The sequence below is a fragment of the Sceloporus undulatus genome, chromosome 1 (assembly GCF_019175285.1).
Source record: "Sceloporus undulatus isolate JIND9_A2432 ecotype Alabama chromosome 1, SceUnd_v1.1, whole genome shotgun sequence".
Taxonomy (NCBI): domain Eukaryota; kingdom Metazoa; phylum Chordata; class Lepidosauria; order Squamata; family Phrynosomatidae; genus Sceloporus; species Sceloporus undulatus.
In genome coordinates, this window is record NC_056522.1 from 95985877 (window position 1) to 96004429 (window position 18553).

The following is an 18553-nucleotide window of genomic DNA, read 5'->3' on the forward strand; positions in this document are numbered from 1 at the left end:
CTTTCAAGATGGTTGGAGGCTGGGAGACATTGCAACATTTCCTTGTAAACCCCAAATTATATTCTTCAATTAAACAATTTTAAATGTATCCTATTTTTGGAATAAATGTTACTGGGGGAAAGCAAAGGGCCTAAGCCATTGGGGCTGCCAGAGATCTAATCAAAGGCGGGTTACAGACCACCATTTCGGACATCCTCAGGATGTCCCAGTTTGAAAAAGGGGTGTCTCTTCTAGACGCCCCTACTCCTATTACGGACAGAGTCTGTAACAAATGGCGGTGGCCGTTCCACACGGCCGCCGCCATTTTGACATAGCGGATGCTGTGCGTCCGCACATCGTGCCCCAGAAATGATGCCGCGAGTGCGTGACTAGCGCCTCACGACGTCTTTTCTGGGGCCCAGGAAGGAGCATGATTTTCGCGCTCCTTCCTCGGAGCGGACGGGAGCTGTGCTGCGGCTCCCGGACACTGCAAGCGGCGGTGGCGGGAGACTGCCGCAATCCAGTGGTATGTAACACGCCTTAGTTCACCAGGCACATTTTGTTCCAGTAGCTCAGTGTTTCTGCTGAAACTGATCTTTTTCTAACTGTTAAAGTGCCACTACTATGTCCTACTATGGTGATGGACAGCAGAAATGGACAAAAGCCCTTTCAGTTGCTTGCCAGCACTAGGTCAGAACCTGCAACCACAGCTAAACAATAGTGGGCAATGTCCCTCCCATTTGCATTGTAACTTGCTCATTGCAAGAAATGTGTTAACAAGAATATAGAAATTAGTACTTGAGCATGACCTTTCCTACAGACATCTTTGTATCTACTTCCAAACTATGCCAGAGTAAAGCTCCTTTTCTCTACTGAAAGTCAATGGGCTAAAATATACCAACAGAAAGCAGGCAGAGATACTATTCTGAGAAGACAAATGGCATCGTCTATCACAACTACATCAGACAGACATTTCAAAAACACTAAACTTTGCCTGCAACAAAACTGGAAATAGATGTAATGGTGCTAAATGGCATCCTCTAAAAGAATTCCAGTATTATCAGTTCAATGCCAATAGAATGGTTCAATTCACTGGACTCATGAATTCTCACAGTTTCCTCCAACAGATCCATGAAAAAGTGAACAACAGCTATTGTCCATTTTTGCACAAGCACCCATGCCTCTTGTGCTATTTAAAACATTATCCCTGTTTATGGGTTTCAAACTGTGATGAAAAGAGTCTTTATAGAAAGGAAGGGAGAGAATCAAATTCTGAGTACACTGGTACCCCGGGATACGAACGCGCCGCGTTACGAATTTTTCGGGTTACGAAAAAAAAAATTTAATTAATTATTTCCGGGTTACGAAGGTTTCCCCGGGTTGCGAAAAAAAGCCGGCGCTATTTTAAATGGAGCCGCGGCGGAGCCGCGGCTTTTCCCCATTAGCGCCTATGGGGATTCGGCTAACGAAAGACTTCCGGGTTACGAAAATGGCGCCGGAACGAATTAATTTCGTAACCCGGGGGACGAGTGTAGTGTGTACCAGTTCTAATGTTTATTTTTAACCTGGCAGGGCTAGCACAAGGCAACCCGCCTCTACCCTAGTGTCATGGTTAAAAATAAATTATCTGTTTGGCCCAGAGTTTCCTTGTTTCTAAGCCAGTGCACCATGGAGGGATTAACTGAAGACTAAAGTGAAGATGGGAAATATTTTCCTTGCTCAAATCCAGCATGGCTTCATCTGAAAAAGCTCATTGGTCCTCTCTGGCTCTCCAAATTTAAATATGTCTAAATTGTACCTGAGTATTTTACAGTGTTAAATCTTGGTCTTGCCTCTTTGATTCTCTTACTCCCCATGTTCATTTTCCAAACTTCTTCTGATTCTTATTATTCTAGGGTTGAACTTTAGAAGTAGAGCAGCTGAGATGATTTATCTAGTTCCAGCTCTCACCATTTTTAAAAAAAATAAATGGCTACCCTTACCTGGGCATAAGGATACTTCTTATGTTCCTAAAATAACCTTTCAGTGCCTTAGGAAATTATCGCATGCACTTTATCCCATCATTCTCCCAACGGGATACACGTGCATTTAACTTCAAAGATGGGTCTTTCCACATTCTCTCATATGTAGCCCATATATAACCTGGGCTTATCCTGTGGCTTTTCAAGGACAGGATAAGGTGTGTGCAATAATCTCCTTATGTTATAACTTTATAATGGTGCTATAGAGCTAGCAGTACTGATGTATGTGTGTTCAGTTGTTGTGCATCTGTCATGGTTTCTCTTCAGTACAGTTTTTCAGGTCCAGCATTTATGGTAACAGCTTGGAAAAGAGACAAACTTCCACACACACAAAGTATGAGAACCATTATTGCAAAGGATGACTGTAGATTTTTATGTAATTGTCGTAATAACTTAAAGTAGTCACCCCTGACACGGCATTCATCTCTAATGAGAAATGTTCTTAAATGATTTATTTTTAGAAAATGAAAGGATGGGTACGCATCCACATATGTGCTCATGTAACACTTTAAAAATAAGTACCAAGTTTTTCTTAGGAAATTCACCAGCTAGGTTGCTCATCTGCTAGACTCTCTTGCTGACTTGGGAAAGTGGCTGTCATTGGGAAAGAAAGGAAAAAACAGGATTTTTGGCTATCCAGCATTGTTTCTCCTACTGGTACTAGATCAGAATACTGTATTTTCTGGTGTATAAGACTACTTTTTAACCCAGGAAAATCTTCTCAAAAGTTGGGAGTCGTCTTATACACCGGGTGTTGTCTTATAGGGCTGGTTCTGAAACTTCCGAGCCAGACTGGAGAATCTGTGGTCGCCACATATGGTGGGGGGGGAGCTCAAAAGCGGTTGCGGCCACATCCCCGCCGTATGCGGCGATTGTATGAAAGCAGCTACCGCTCTGATAGTCTTGGAGACAGGGAGGGCTGGGCAGGCAGGGAGAGCTGACCAGTCCAAGCAAGCTTTGTATACAACAAGGTTTCATGCTAAGTACCTGCATGTCATAAGCATTTGAATGAAAATTACCATATTGAAATCAAATCTGATTTTTTAAAAATGTTATTTGGTGTGTGTTAGAAGAGGGGTAGTCTTATACGGTGAGTATATCCCAAACTCTATATTTTAACTGGAAAAGTTGGGGGTCGTCTTATATGCCCAGTCGTCTTATACACTGGAAAATACGGTAATTTGCAACGGAAGAATAAATTAGCATCATTTTATAACAGTGAAGTCACAAATTTACATATACACAAATCTTACAATCTAGTAGTCTCATCCTGAGCTTGCTATGTCAACAAAAATGCTATGAATTGGAAAATACCAAGTACTATATCAACATAACTTTGTAAAATTAGGACAGATGTTGCAAGAGTAGAGTATCAAAACTTGTAAAGCAAATCTTGTGGCCAAGGTCTTAAGAAAATTTAGTGAGTGTAACAGGCAATATTCACAGCATACAGTTGTCTCATAAGCAACACCATAAAATGAGGCTTAAATTCATGTGACAAAATGGAACTGAAGCCTAGTCACAATGTAAGCACTGTCAAGATACTTTGTCTCCATAAAAGTCCATGTAAGAACTTTTCCCAGCATGTAAAACTAGTTCTGAGCATTTAAAACTTGGCTGAGACAATGACAAGGGACCATGCATAAAATATTTATAATTCCCACTCATATAAAATAGAGCAATTGCAGATTTGGTAATTTAAACAGAAGTGAAAAATCTAGAAACAGATGAAGTTGCAAAACGAAATTAAAAAGAGAGGAAATCCAATTAGTAAAAATAGCTTAGGTCCCATAAGAAAATGATGTGATTGATTTGGAAATCAGTAATGTAAGTCTTAAATTAATTTTTTTCTCTAAAAAGGGAAGTATTATACCAGATAGTAAATTCAAGTCAGAAATAAAAGGTTAAGCAACCCCCAGTTACTAATACCATATACATGGTAAAATCAATAAAAAGAACTTATGACAAATCAGTATTACCAATTCCATCATTAAGCAGAGTGGGGCAATCTTTTCAGGAAGCAAATGCTAAGAGGTGGCACCAAGAAGTTAGATGAGTGACCTGTGTACCATGCAGCATATGCTGCACCCATTATGGTAGCCTGCAACTTTCAGGTGCCGAGTGTCAATAAAACATATGGCATCCAAGCACACGTCCCATAGGGCATGAGCATACGCAGAATTCCCCTTACACAGGAGGATCCAGAACAGATCCCCCCCACATAAGGGAAGGGCCCACTGTAGTTTAGTTTAGTGTTTAGTTTAAGAGAGGTAGCTAGCTTTTTAGGTGGGTATGTCATTGGGTTTTATGTTTTATGTGTCTGATGTGTTTCGTTTTGTTTATGTGTATGAGATCCGTCAATTAACATCTTTCGACAGCTTCAAAAAGGCTGTCAAGACGGATCTCTTCAGGCAGGCCTTCCCAGACTGAAATATCCCGGCCTCAGGATCTCAGGATTTCCCCCTCCTCAGTAATGTTTCCAAAGCCCCCCTTTCCTTAGAACTGAAGTTGCAGTGGTTTATTGGTTGGTATTATTTTGTTTAAATTCTGTTATTTTAACTAGTTATTGTGATTTTAAATTAGATAAGTTGTTTAATAACTTTTTAAGGGGGGAGGGAAATATATTGTTTTTATGTTGTATGTTATTTTAATGCTGTAAACCGCCCGGATTGGTCGCCACAGTGCGGTATATAAATAAAAATTTATTATCATTATTATTATTATTATTATTATTATTATTATTATTTTATATATTCAATAAAAATTATTTAAAAACAATTCCTTATGCTTTTGGCTGTTTTCTGTTTGGTGTTTCATTTGAATGCAACAGCAAAAATAAAAATAAATAATATGTTTAAGCTTGCACAAATAGACTATTCACAAAGCCACAGTCTTATTACACAGGGTGGCACACCAGCCAATTTAGTGATGTAGGTCTAGCATCCATGGCCAGTGAAGGATTACGGCAATAGCAATTTGTTTCAGATTTATTCTGTCAGATCAGCTGCTGAGAGCTTCAGAGACCACCCTAATCTGTTGGAGAAAATGAAGCTGTCCGATGACAGAAGAGCTGTTTGTTTTTTTCCTAAAGCATTTCATTGCTTGCTTGAGAAAAAAAATTAGGTAAGGTTGATAAGATTCTATTCAAATCCTTTGTAATTCTTAAGTATAGTATACAAGTGCTGGAGATCTCATGCTGAAAGTATTTCAGTCCAACTAAGTAAGATTTTTAAAAGGCAATTATAAGTACTAATTGAATTTACTATGCCTGTAACGAAAGGCAATATTTGGTTTCTCTTTACTGAGCTCCAAGAAACAGACTTAGATGTACAGCATACTATGAGATGAAAAACAAATTACTTTTTTCTTTTTCTTTTCTTTTCCTTTTTTTTTTCTTTTTTAACAAATGGCTTGAGTTTTGATTTCCCAGTTATGGTGTTAATTCCTCTGTTGCTCTAGAGAGAGGGCTTGGGAAGAGGGCTTGGGAAGGCAGCTCAAGGAAGGTCAGCAATACTAAAAGGCTACTGTAGAACTCCTTGAAAAAAATCCAGACTGTGTAATGTCATATAAATAACACTTTTAAAAGACAAAAGACACAGGGAGGGGGTGCTAAATGGTGACATAGATGAACTGGATGCTTGTGTCATGACCTAAAGGGTGTATGGGTAGATGCCATCTCTACACTGGCAAGCAACACCAAATAAGGCCTTGCTGTTGGATACAGTGAGAAGAAAGGGGAAGGGAGGTTCAAATAAAGTTTCTTCCTACAGGCTTTTCCAGATTTTAAAATCAGCCTGTATACATTTTCATAGACTAGCAATACTGTCCTTCAAATACAGTCATCTCATGTTTCGCAAAACTTCTAATGCAACAATTCCCAAACTTTGGTTCTCCAAATGTTTTGGACTTCAGCTCCGAGAATCCTGGACAATTGGCTAAAAAGATTAAGCCTTCTGGGAACTGAAGTCCAAGACACCTGGAGGACCAAAGTTTGGGTACCACTGTTCTAGTGTCCTAAAAAGAGCCTGTTTAAGAGAACAATGCTGAGAATGTGGTATGTTTATTAACACTGGGGTACAGTAGGATGCAAGTCAATAAACCAGGTTAAAACAAAGGCCTGGGGGTGGTGCACATGCTGAAATGATAGCTACAAACTATGGCTTAAATCCAGCAAGGTATGTAGTAGGGAGGGAACTGTTTAGAACCGTGGGCTTGGGAGGGAGCAGACAGCCCTACCTACTGTAGTCCTTCTTCTATGAATCTCAAAATCTTGCTCCAGAGGGCAGGGAAATCTTCCCTAGTCAATTTTCAAGTCCTGCCAAAGACAGCAGAGAGAAGGTAGAAAATAAAGTTCCATCCCGCCAGTACTGCACCACAAGCATGGTTTAGCCACAATATGTAATCTAAATATGAGCAGTTATGATAGCCACAGTCAAAGTTTGCAAATGCAGTTCCACAACTAATCAGAGGAAAAGTTTGGGCAGTGCTGTAATAGCAGAGGGTTACATGTGGTTCATATATTTCTGATTATGAAGGGGGTTGTGTGAGAAGATACACAAGAAGACTAACATCTCTGGATTTAGCTTTTCTTTTCTCAAACAGGATTAATATTGTCCTATGAATGGAAGATACCTTCCATATGCAGAAGGACATTTTGAGATGCATCCCAGTAAGCTGTGATAGCTCCTGAAGTACACTTTTGCATAGGCTGTTAAATGTTGTGGGTTGTTTATATTTTCAGCTCATATTTCAATGGTTTGAATGAAATAGGAAAATTATGGTTAGTTGTAAAGTGACTTCCACATTGCGTTCAGCCATGAGGCTGCATGGGGAAAGGATTGTAGCTTGTTCACGTCTTGATTTGGACCAATATAGGATCACCTTGAATGTCGCCACCCTGAGAAAGTGACAGTTTACACCAAGATGGCAGAGTTTGGAGAGATTATTTTTGGACCATAGTTCTCAAAGTACCATATCAGCATGGTCAGAAATCTTTGTTGTTGTAATAGATTTGTGGATGAAAAATCACTAGAGATAATTTTGCTTGATGAGATAGTAGAATAAAAAATTCATTTAAAAAAATTCATTAGTCATATTGTTGCAGTCATAAAGAGCCTTATTGCACAAGGCTCTTTTCCCACTAAATAGCACAGATTTTAATGCAATTGAGGCTGTTCTCTTCCCTACCATGCATTCAGTATCTTCCTGGCAGTGCAGTCTTCATTCACACTAGAAATCTTATCACATACAGTATTTGGCACTGCCCACCAAGTATCACTCCTTTCCCTAGGTTGGCACAGAGAGAGAGAGAGGGAGAGAGAGAGAGAGAGAGAGATTGAAATATAAAACAAAAGCAGTCTTAACTTTAAAAAAGTTGAGCTCTTCCGGCAGGCCTATCCATCCAACCCTGTTTAGGATCCTTCCTTAATCCTTAATTATGATTCTGTGCAAATTATACTGTTATAAAACGCATGTACTATGATAAATTAGTTTTAATTGATATTTTTATTGCTGAGATGATATACTGTATTGGATTTTATTGATTGTATTTTTATGTTTTTATGAGGCTTTAACCCCGCCTCAAACTGCAGGGAGAGGAGGGGAAATATAAATAAAAATTATTATTATTATTATTATTATTATTATTATTATTATTATTATTAAAAAGGTCTTTTCCACCTTATATTTCCAGGTTTGTATGTGTGTGCCACCTCATAGATTGGGATAGATCAGACCTCAGCAGTCTAAACTAGTCAATGGGATCTGAAAGTCAGCGACTACTGATCTATGTATCTCATCTATCTTCGTGCAACAATTAGTATGTCTGAAGGAAAAACAGCCATAAGGAGACATAAGAAATAAATTGTTTATTAAAACTGTAAGATTGTTTAAGCCAAGATAACCAAATTAAAGGTCTCATACTTTGGCCACATCATGAGGAAGCCTGACTCATTAGAAAAGACAGTAATGCTGGCAAAGGTTGAAGGAAGTAGAAAATGAGAAAGACTGCAAGCCAGATAATAAAATAATAAAAAAATAAACTTTTATTTCTATCCTGCTTTTTTGTCAAGACAATCAAAGCAGCATACAATGTTTAAAATTCCTCAATATATGCATAATATCCCCACCACCACCGTTAAAAAGGATTAAGCAGTATAAGGGTAAAATTCAACAATTAAAAACAAAAACGATAACCACTACCAATAACCGATAGCCATGGGCTGAGTCATCACATGTCTGGGGGAGTCTTGTGTGACCAAGTTTTTTATTCTGGGAAGGCCTGCTGGAATAAATAGACTCAATTAGGGAGGTCACAGGCCTGAATCTGCAGGACCTATGTAGAGCAGTGGAGAACAGTGGGTCTTGGAGATGTCTCATCCACAGGGTTGTCATGAGTTGGGGATGATTCAAGGGCAATTGACGACGATAAGATTTTTTTGGCTTTTCCTTACATTTCCAGGTCTGTGTCAGTGTGTGTGTGTGTGTGTGTGTGAGAGAGAGAGAGAGAGAGAGAGAATTAGGCAGCATCAGTGCACCATAGCATTACAGCATTGTGCAGGGCTGAAAAGGAGATACAGGGAGTAGTGAGCAAAGTTTCAGCTTCTGACAAGCCCCTTGGGGAGGGTCATCTAGCAAAGGGTTTTTTCTCCTAAGGAGAAAAAGAGATTAAAGGCTTCTCACAGTTGAAACTGAAAAGAAATCAAATTGAAATATCCACCACCACTACCCCCATTCTCCCCGATTATGTTTCCCCATCCACAACATACCCACTAATCACCCCTGACCAGCGAAAATCACTATTAACGTGGGTTTTAACTTCCACACTACAAATCATAGCAGGACAGTTGCAGGAAAGCAGGTCATTAATGGATTTTTTTGTGTCAATAAAAGCAAACCTGTTCAAGATGCTCTTGGATGGGGCTAACTAGAGAGCAACCGAGTCATGTGGCAAGCTCCAACTGAAGGTGCAATTGTCCTGCTCTAGCTCTGATTTGCCTGCCTTGTGTGATGAGGCTCAAAAGAAAAAAGAAAACAAACTGAAACATCATCAGATACAGATTTTCTTACAGCCATTTATTTTATCAATACACATAGTTAAATTAGACAGTATATAGTTTACATACTATTAAGAAGGTAAAAGGTAACTTTAATGCCAAACAAATACAATAAAATTAATTGTATTTGTTGCACTTGGTTTGAAAGCCAAATTTTGGATTAAGATTCCAGTTATTGATGATTCTGGGAAAAGGTTTCAGTATAATCCCCAGTTAATGAAACCTTTGCTAGTGAATTTCCTTTGTCAACACTGCATTTAATGTGAAAAGTACTTATACCTGCTGGATCATCAAAACCTGAAAAGTTAATAGACTCAACTGGAATGTAAAAAACAGGGAGGATTTTCATAAAACTTTAATAAAAGCTTTTGGCCCTGAATGCTGTGGGGCGATTCCTTTCAAAACAATTCTGTTCTTACCATTCTCCAATTTCCAAATTCTTTCCCTGCCCTGAAAAACTGACAGACAGCTATGCTGAAAACATATATATGAAGAAGTATTTCTTGGAAATGCAGCTCATTTTTTTTTAAAGAAAGAAAGAAAGAAAGAGTGAAATCCCTATAAACCTATCAAAACCAGCTCTGAGCTCTAGATCCCCTTAGTATTTTGCAGTAGTTTATGCCAGATCACTGGAATCCAGTTAATAATATTTTGCAAGGGGTAGGGATGAGGAGAACAGGGAGACAGCTTCAGAGACTGCTGGCAAAAAGGGACACCCTGAAGATGATTTTCAGTGCAGTCTGGGCACTGGTTCTGCATCCAATGGCTCTTATTCCCAAATAACTATGTATAGGATAGCATAGTTGTTTAAATAGCATAGCTTCTTTTTTTTAAAAAAAATGGCAAGTTGTACATGAATTTATTTAAACAAACTGATGAAACCATTTAAAAAACCCACTACAAATTGAATATGCCAAAAAGCCAGAAAAACTATCCTATAAAACCAGGCACAGGCGCAAACAATTTCCAGTGTGGTATCTATATCACATCTGAAATATTTTAACTATATCCACCTCTAATGACTCAACTTGCTGATCATATATGTTCCTTACATATTTATTGCCCAGCATCCTGTTAGTGACCTATACATGTATAAAGGTAAAAAGGCAAAGGCTTCTCCTTTGACGTGAATGTCTAGTCGTGCCCAACTGTAGGAGGCGGTGCACATCTCCATTACTAAACCGAGGGAGCCAGCATTGTCAAAAATGACTCTGTAATCATATGGCCAGCATGACTGCACAGAACACTGTTACCTTCCCACCAAAATGGGATTTTATCTACCTGCATTTTTACATGGTTTCAAACTGCTAGGTTTCAGAAGCTGGGACTAGTGATGGGAGTTTACTCCATTACGTGGCACTTGGGCCTTGACTTGTCGACCTTGCAATTGTCAGTGTCAGCACCTTAACTGCTGAGCCACCACATCCCTATACATATGAGCATATCCATAAACATATACATACACATAGGTACATAGGTACATATGTGTACATATGTATATATCTTACGAGTGTATTTTAATGGTTTTATAGTGTTGTATTTTAACTGTGAGCCTATGTGTTTGTAGTTGTGTTTTGTATTTTAATATGTTGTACCCTGCCTTGAGTCTTGAGGAGAGGTGGGAAACAAATTAAATTATTGTGAAGTCGAAGGCTTTCATGGCCAGCATCCATGGTTTTTTGTGGGTTTTTCGGGCTATATGGCCATGTTCTAGAAGAGTTTCTTCTTGATGTTTCGCCAGCATCTGTGGCTGGCATCTACAGAGAATGATGCTGGTGAAACATCAGGAAGAAACTCTTCTAGAGCATGGCCACATAGCCCGAAAATCCCACAAAAAACAATTAAATTATCTGAATAAGCTTGTTTTATGTTATACATTTTTTAAAATAAAAATAATAAACAATCGAATTATTATTATTATTATTATTATTATTATTATTATTATTATTACATCCCTTTTTTGATAGGGAGAAGAAGGTTATTCTTTTGCCTTTGCTCTAGGTTCCAAAACTTGTCACCACCTGGCAGCTGTCAAATCCTGTGCTGCTGTGACATAGGCCCATATCACATGGAGGCACTTACATGTGTAAAACGTTGCTGAACTGTTGCAGAAGTGCGAATGTGGAATCGTCCATTGCACTTCTAAAACATAATTCATGCTTCTCACTTTCTTTCCGTTGATGAAGCATTCGCGAAGAAGCCATTTTTTTAATAACGTGGAACGTAGAACTGTGCATGTAGCACTTTATACAGATGTATGACCTTGGTCTTTGCAGAAATGATTTTTATTATGGGAGGTGAGGGGACATGTTTGCACATTTCCTCTTAGAATCTAATGTGCAGATATATCTTATTAGCTCCACTTTTATTTGCATTTTAAAAAGCATTTCTCCAACATATATAATGCCCTAAATCAAATCACTAGGCCAATTACAGTAGACCTATTGAGTCAATGGGACTCACATGTTTTTCCATTCAGCAGTTTCTTTAATGGGTCTAAATTAGTTGGGACTAGAAATTTGGTTTAGCCCATAGTATTTCATATGCACACATATTAACTGAGAACAGATTGATCTCAGGAGAAAAAGAAAGTAAGGTTAAATAAGTGAAAGAGGGATACAAATAATTTAAATAAATGCCCTTCTGTTGAACTACTGTTGTGCTCTTGATCTCATGATACAGAGTGTTTTTGTGCATATTAATTTAGACATAGGAATACAACCTCAAGTGGTGAGACTGGTACTTACTATACATTTTAGTACATGGTGAATATCATAAATACTTGGGGAACATTAAAAAAAATGTCACTTTGATCCAGAGTGCATGTGTACAGCAACTAGCCACTCCAGTGAAAGAGTAAGGACAAAATCTAAGGCTTTTATTGTAAGAACTCCATTAAAGGTAGGACAGTTACCTAAGGGTGCTAAATTAACACTGTGCTAAGCTAGTTTCACTTTTAACTTTTAGCCCTGAGGGGATGCTGGGGATAGGGATACAAATTGATTGATTGATTGAAATTTTATTTATATACCACCGTTCCTATGATCACATTACATTATTACAAATAATTACAAATGTAATACTGATAGTGAGAGAACAGATTATAGCACCCTGTATCCTTTTCACACTACACAACTGTAGCACTATGCTTCCACTATCCACTATGGCAACAACTTATGGAATCCTGGGATTTGCAGTTTAGTAAGTGGCATTTAGAATTCTCAACCAGAGAGCAAACTTGCCTCGCCAAACTATAAATCTCAGGATTCCATAGGATGCAGCCATGGCAGTTAAGTATGGAATCATTATGATGTTAACTGCATAGTGTGAAATGGTCCATTGTCACACTAAACCATTTCACAGCTGCTCACCCCTCAGAGTCACATGTAAGCCCACCTCAGGTTATGACCATTTCATCAAGGGCATGTGTAAAAAGATGCACTAGTCCAATTATGATGCATAATCACAAGATTAATATTACAGTAAAATTAATCACTACTTCTCTCCTTAAGCCTATGAATCACTTTAGGCCTCTCTGCAGTGATTGGGAATCAAGGTGTCAAGAACCTCATTCTAACTTTTAAATCCCCTGGGTAACTTGCTATTCTTGCTCATGCTTTGGTCTTTAAACATGGCCAGTTTTTGGAGGAGTAAATGGCTGTGTGTGTGTGTGTGTGTTCTTTTAAATCAATCATTTTGCAACTTTTAAAGGACAAGTGTCAGTGATAAATATAACTTGCTGCAGTCAGTGTGAGGAGTTGACCTCATATGCGATACCCAAGAAGGCTAGATGTGTTCACTAATAAGTGCTGAGGGAATAAGCTTTTTAAAAGGGAACCTAATTTGTCAAAGTGAGAAACTAAACCAACTTCCTTTCAATGAAAAGAAGAAAAAGAACTGCTGAACCCATTTCTTCCAATATGTAACTAGTCTGTCATCACCTTACTTAAACCTTAGAAGTCAGAATGGTCTGGTATGTGTGCAGAGATTTTATGGAAGAAGACTTTTTTCCACGGAGAAAAAAACTGTACACCTTTGTGCAGTTATTTGACATGTTGCAACAAAGAATGAGACTTGAAAAAAACCACTTCTCGTCCAAGGCATTATATTTTGAAGACTTCTAATTCTAATTAGAACCAGCAACCAGGGATGCTGGAGACTTTTGTTCAGACTGCATTTTGGGGCAAATTACCTAATTTATACTTCTTAGAATAACATACCTGATAAAATCAGAGCCAGGAGTAATTACTTTTATTTGGATCACAACTTCTGGATTCCACCATCCCATGTAGTCATGTGGGCTGAGAGATTCTGAGAACCACAATCCAACAGTCCCCTCAAAAAAGAAATCCCACCTATACATTTTTCTAGACTTTGATTAGAATGCAGTCATCCTTTGGATTGTGCACTTTGTTGAGTTTTGCAATGCAGTTCTCAATTCATAAATGCTTTAAAATGCAGAGTTTCGAAATACAGGTTGAGTCTCCCTTATTCAAAATGCTTGGTACCAGAAGTGTTTTGTTTTTTTTTACATATTTACAAATACATAATGAGATATCTTGAAGATGGGACCCAAGTCTAAACGTTAAATTCACTTATGTTTCATATACACCTTATACATATAGTCTGAAGGAAATTTTATACTTAATATTTTCAACCATTTTGTGTATGAAACAAAGTTTGTGTACACTGAACTATGAGAAAGCTGAGGTGTCACTATCTCAGCCACCATTCTGAACAATTTTGGATTTTGGAGTATTTCATATTTCAGAATTCCAAATAAGGGATACTCAACCTATAACAACAAAGCTACCTATTTGTAGTGAACTTCTTTCCCCAATAACTTACATATAACTACATATACAGTCGGCTCTCCTGATCCAGATTTTTTACCAACAGTTCAAGCGGTCCACGGCTTGAAATATTCAGAAAAAGTATAAATTCCAAATAGTAAACCTTGATTTTCCATTTATATAAGAAATACGATTTTGCTCTGCCATTATATTTAATGGGACTTAACATCCATGAATTTTGTTATTCCACGGGGCAGGGATGATACCAGGGGGGGGATCTGGGGGTCCGGACCCCCCCTTCCATTAGAAAATGAATGGTGTGTGCTGCTGCGCCGCCGCACTCAGCCCCATTATAATGGTGGCACTTAGTCTGGACCCCCCTTCCTAAAATCCTGGCTACGTCCCTGCACGGGGAATCCTGGAACCAAACCCCAGTGGATAACAAGGTCCCACTGTATCACCATTGTAACTGAACAAGGGTTAAATTGCTCTGCCTTGTAGCAGTAACTTTTAGCAGCCTTTACAAACAGCAGGTTGTGGCTTCACTACAAGGTGGATAAGGAATAACACATGGTTCAAGTGCTGCCTCACACTGTCCATCATACACCTTCATGCTGCTGCTTCAAGATCTGTTGTGGAGTATTAAGGTGAAAAGGAGGAACCTGTGCCTTGTTCCACAGGAATGTGGCTGGTAGCATTCAGATGTTGTGTTTGAGCAGCAGATAATAATTAGTTACTTTTTTAAAGGTACACTAAATTTTAATTACCTTGGGGGGGGGGCTTGGAATTATAAGTACGGTAATTAAAATTTCCAAGTTTGCAAAATTTTGTATTTTAGGTGGAAATGTGTAAAAAAAATGCAAAATTTGTATTATGGTTGTGGCCTAAGTGGATTTATCAAAATGAACCAGATTAAACAAAACTAATATTTGAATGTTTGACTAATTGGTTTTAATTATTTATTTTATGTTGTGTCATTGTTATATTTGGAGTTTTTGTTGTATATGTGAAGGGGGGAGGGGGAATTATGTGTATTGTATTGTATTAGAGTTGTATTACATTGTATTGTTGTATTGCATTCCATTACAGTTGCATTTGCTATTATTATTTAATGCTTGTGAGAGTAAAGGGACGAAGTTCTCTTCTTCTTACTGTTTTACTGCTGTGTTGCATTACTGTATTGTCTTTCTATTACTTTGCTGCCAGGGGAATGTCAGGAATTGCCATCTAGATGTCATGCCTTAATTATTACCATGTTGTGTATTTTGGATTTTGTATCTTTATTAGGCATTATGCTATGTCATGTACTTTGGATTATGTTTGTTGTATTTTTTATTATTTATTTCTGCTTTTTGTATCATTATTTTATTGTTATTATGTTTGTTATGCTACAATTGGTGGGGAGGCTATATTTTTTTGTATTTGATACCTTTCTTTTGTAATCCACTTTGATTCCACAAGGAAAAAGCGGAAGATTATTATTATTATTATTATTATTATTATTATTATTATTATTATAGTGTAGGAAAAGATTTTATACACCCATTTCTATCAGCCAGATGATGTTATGTTATCTAGTATGAGATGCATAGAGGTGTTATGCATAGGTTGGTAGGTACACACATGAATCCATTTCACTTCCAGGCAAACACATTTCTTAACAGCTGACCTTTAGAGACAGAAAGAGAGAGAGAGAGAGAGAGAAACCAGGAGCACCCACAGAAATACACACTTCTCTAACTCTAACTTCTCTAACACCATTTTTCTAACTTTTCTGTGTTGGAGTAACCTATGAAGTTTACTTTTTGGAATACAAGCTGCATTTGTGGGGGGGATTGTGGGAGGTTTTCTGCAAAAAAAAAAGTAACTTTTCCAAGTCCTGGAGTAGTTGAAATCATTGAAAAGGGACAAATGAATAAAAAAAAATTATGAATTAGTGGCCTAGAAAGAATGTTATGTGAATGCACCAGCAATTCTTTAACAATTTATTATAAAAGAGACAACCAAAAAAAGTGAGCATTTTTATCGTTCCTTATATCTTGGAAACTTCTTCCATAGAAATGAAATACAATGTAAAATCGAGGCCAGTTAGGAGACCTCTACAAAATACCACCTCATGAATCCATGGTTTGGCTGTACTCATTTCACACTGCAAGTCTGCCAAGGTCACAAGAATAGTGAAGTTTGACATATCACAAAATTCCATGCCCAGTTGGCAGTTATTTACCAGAGAAAGGCCCAAATATAAAATAATCAAAACAATGGCTGGAAAAGATTTATTGAGTTATTTTGTTTCCCACCACGCCAGTTTAAGATTGCTTCCCACTGTGCTCTGTTCTCCATTACTGATGGGTTAGTTTTAAATGATTCTGCAGGAATCATACTGAAGGCTAGGCCTAAGGAAACCTAAAAGAGTATCTATGGAGAAACTTGAAGTCTAAATGTGTGTGATCAGGGTGGCATGACATCATCACAGCACTTCTCCATGTCTTATTGTTGGTGTTGTGTGCCTCCAAGTCATTTCTGACTTTTGGCAGCCTGAAGGCAAACCACTCATGGAGTTTTCTTGGCAAGATTTGTACAGAGGGTTTTTGCTTCTGTTAGGGCTGAGATGGTGTGACCTGCTCATTGTCACCCAGTGGGTTTGCATGGCTGAGCAGAGATTCAAACCCTGGTCTCAAGAGTCATAGCCCAATGTTCAAACCACATGTCTACTCAGAAGTAAACCCCACTGCATTCAGTGCGGTGCACTCCCAGCTAGGTAGGCAGTATTCGGGAAAATGATCATGCTTCCACACATTTAATAGGGAAGACTGCCTTTTAACCTGGAGTTGTAGTATCCTGCAAATATGACTGCCAAGCCAGCAAGAATGCAATTCTTTAGCTTGAGCTCATCCAAGTGTAATTTTATCAGGACACCTTAGGTGAATGGAAAGCTTTTAACTATTAATCCTGAGGGAATGGGTACTACAATACATGTAGTCAGACAACAGGCTTTACTACTCTGGAAGCCTCTCATACCTCACAATTATAGTATGATGATTCCACCTTAACTGCTATGGTAATATTGTATGGAATCCTGGGCTTTGCTGTTCAGGAAGGGGTGCTTAGAATTGTCAGCCACAGCACACCTCCTGTATCTCACCAAACTATAAATCCCAAAATTCCATAGCAGTCAACCATGCCAGTTAAAGTGGAATCACAGCACTGTAACTGTGTACAGTAGTGTGAAAGGATCCTAGGTCAGCTTGTGCTGTACTTGAACTTGCATAGGTGGCTAACATTGGATAGGCATCTTTCAGTGGTGCTTTAGTTGTGTAGTCTGCATGGCAGGGAGTTGAATTAGATGGCCCTTGTGGCCTCTTGCAGCTCTAAGATATATGATCTTTTTGTTTTTGTCATTGTGAAGAAGGAGGTTGAAAAGGCTTAGTTTGGCCACCATCTGGAGTTATGTATTACCTTCTAGGTATGCACATCTAAGACAGGATAGTGCTCTCTCTCTCTCTCTCTCTCTCTCTCTGTGTGTGTGTGTGTGTGTGTGTGTGTGTGTGTGAGTGTGTGTGTGTGTTTGGTATGTGTCCTGTGTACAGAATTTCCCAGCATGGAAGATGAAATGATGGGAAGAGCTCTTCCTGTCAGATTTCTGCCTGTGATGCAGACATTTTAAAGGACCTATCCTAGACTGTCTTTGGCTGCAAAGAAAAGCAAAGAATGGAATCTCTTTAGTTGATCATCCACAAGAGTCTTCCAAGCGTGGCAACAAATGAGCCAGTTGGGCTGCTGAAGCTGAAAAGGAAGAGGGGGAAATCACACAATGTGGCATCAGGTGGGAAGGATCAGAAGGCGAGCCAAACCAGTGTCAAAGGAAAATGTGTGCGGGTGAGGAACAGAAAAAGAGAAAGTGGTGATTGCTTGTCTTCTTTCCCAACATCAGCAGTGTGCCCCTGCATATATTCAGTACTTCTAGCGGGCTGCTGCAGTAGAAGATGCCAAGTACAGCAGCAATCATGCTGGGGAACGTGACAGAAATGTCCTTGACAAAATTTCTGCTGAAGCTGAGAGAAATCTAAAATACCCTCAATTAGACTGAGACTATTCTGGGCTTGTGGCTGTTCATTTATCAAGGTGCTGGAGGAAAGAACAAGATGCTCTGCAAGCTTCCATTTGACACAAATTTTCCCCAAACCCCTGAAATTGCTTTAGTGCCACGTTTCCTTTATTCATATAATGGCCTGATAGAGGACTTTTTGCAGCTATCAATCCACTGGCGGGAGAAAAATTGACAGCAAACTATAGCTAGGTTCTAGTAACAGACACAGGAGTGCTGACTCTGGAACTTGGTGAAGATGACATTTGCACAATGAGAATGGAAACAGTGAAATAAGTAAATTTAACTGTTGGTATTGACCGAAGATTCCTAGCACTATCATTAAAAGCTATTCACAGACCCTGATTCAGTTTGGAGTATGATTTATTGATTCAGATCTGATCCCAATTCATCTCAGATCGGTTCAGCCCCAATACAACCCAATACAGACCCTGAATCAGAATCAAGATTTAATAGTTCTACAGTCATATATATATATATATATATATATATATATATCCTGTCTTCCTTCTGGTATAGGGACTTGAGGCAATTTAAAACAGTCCAAGTTAAAACAAAGAAAGCATTTAAAATACAAAGTTTTAAAAACAATTAAAC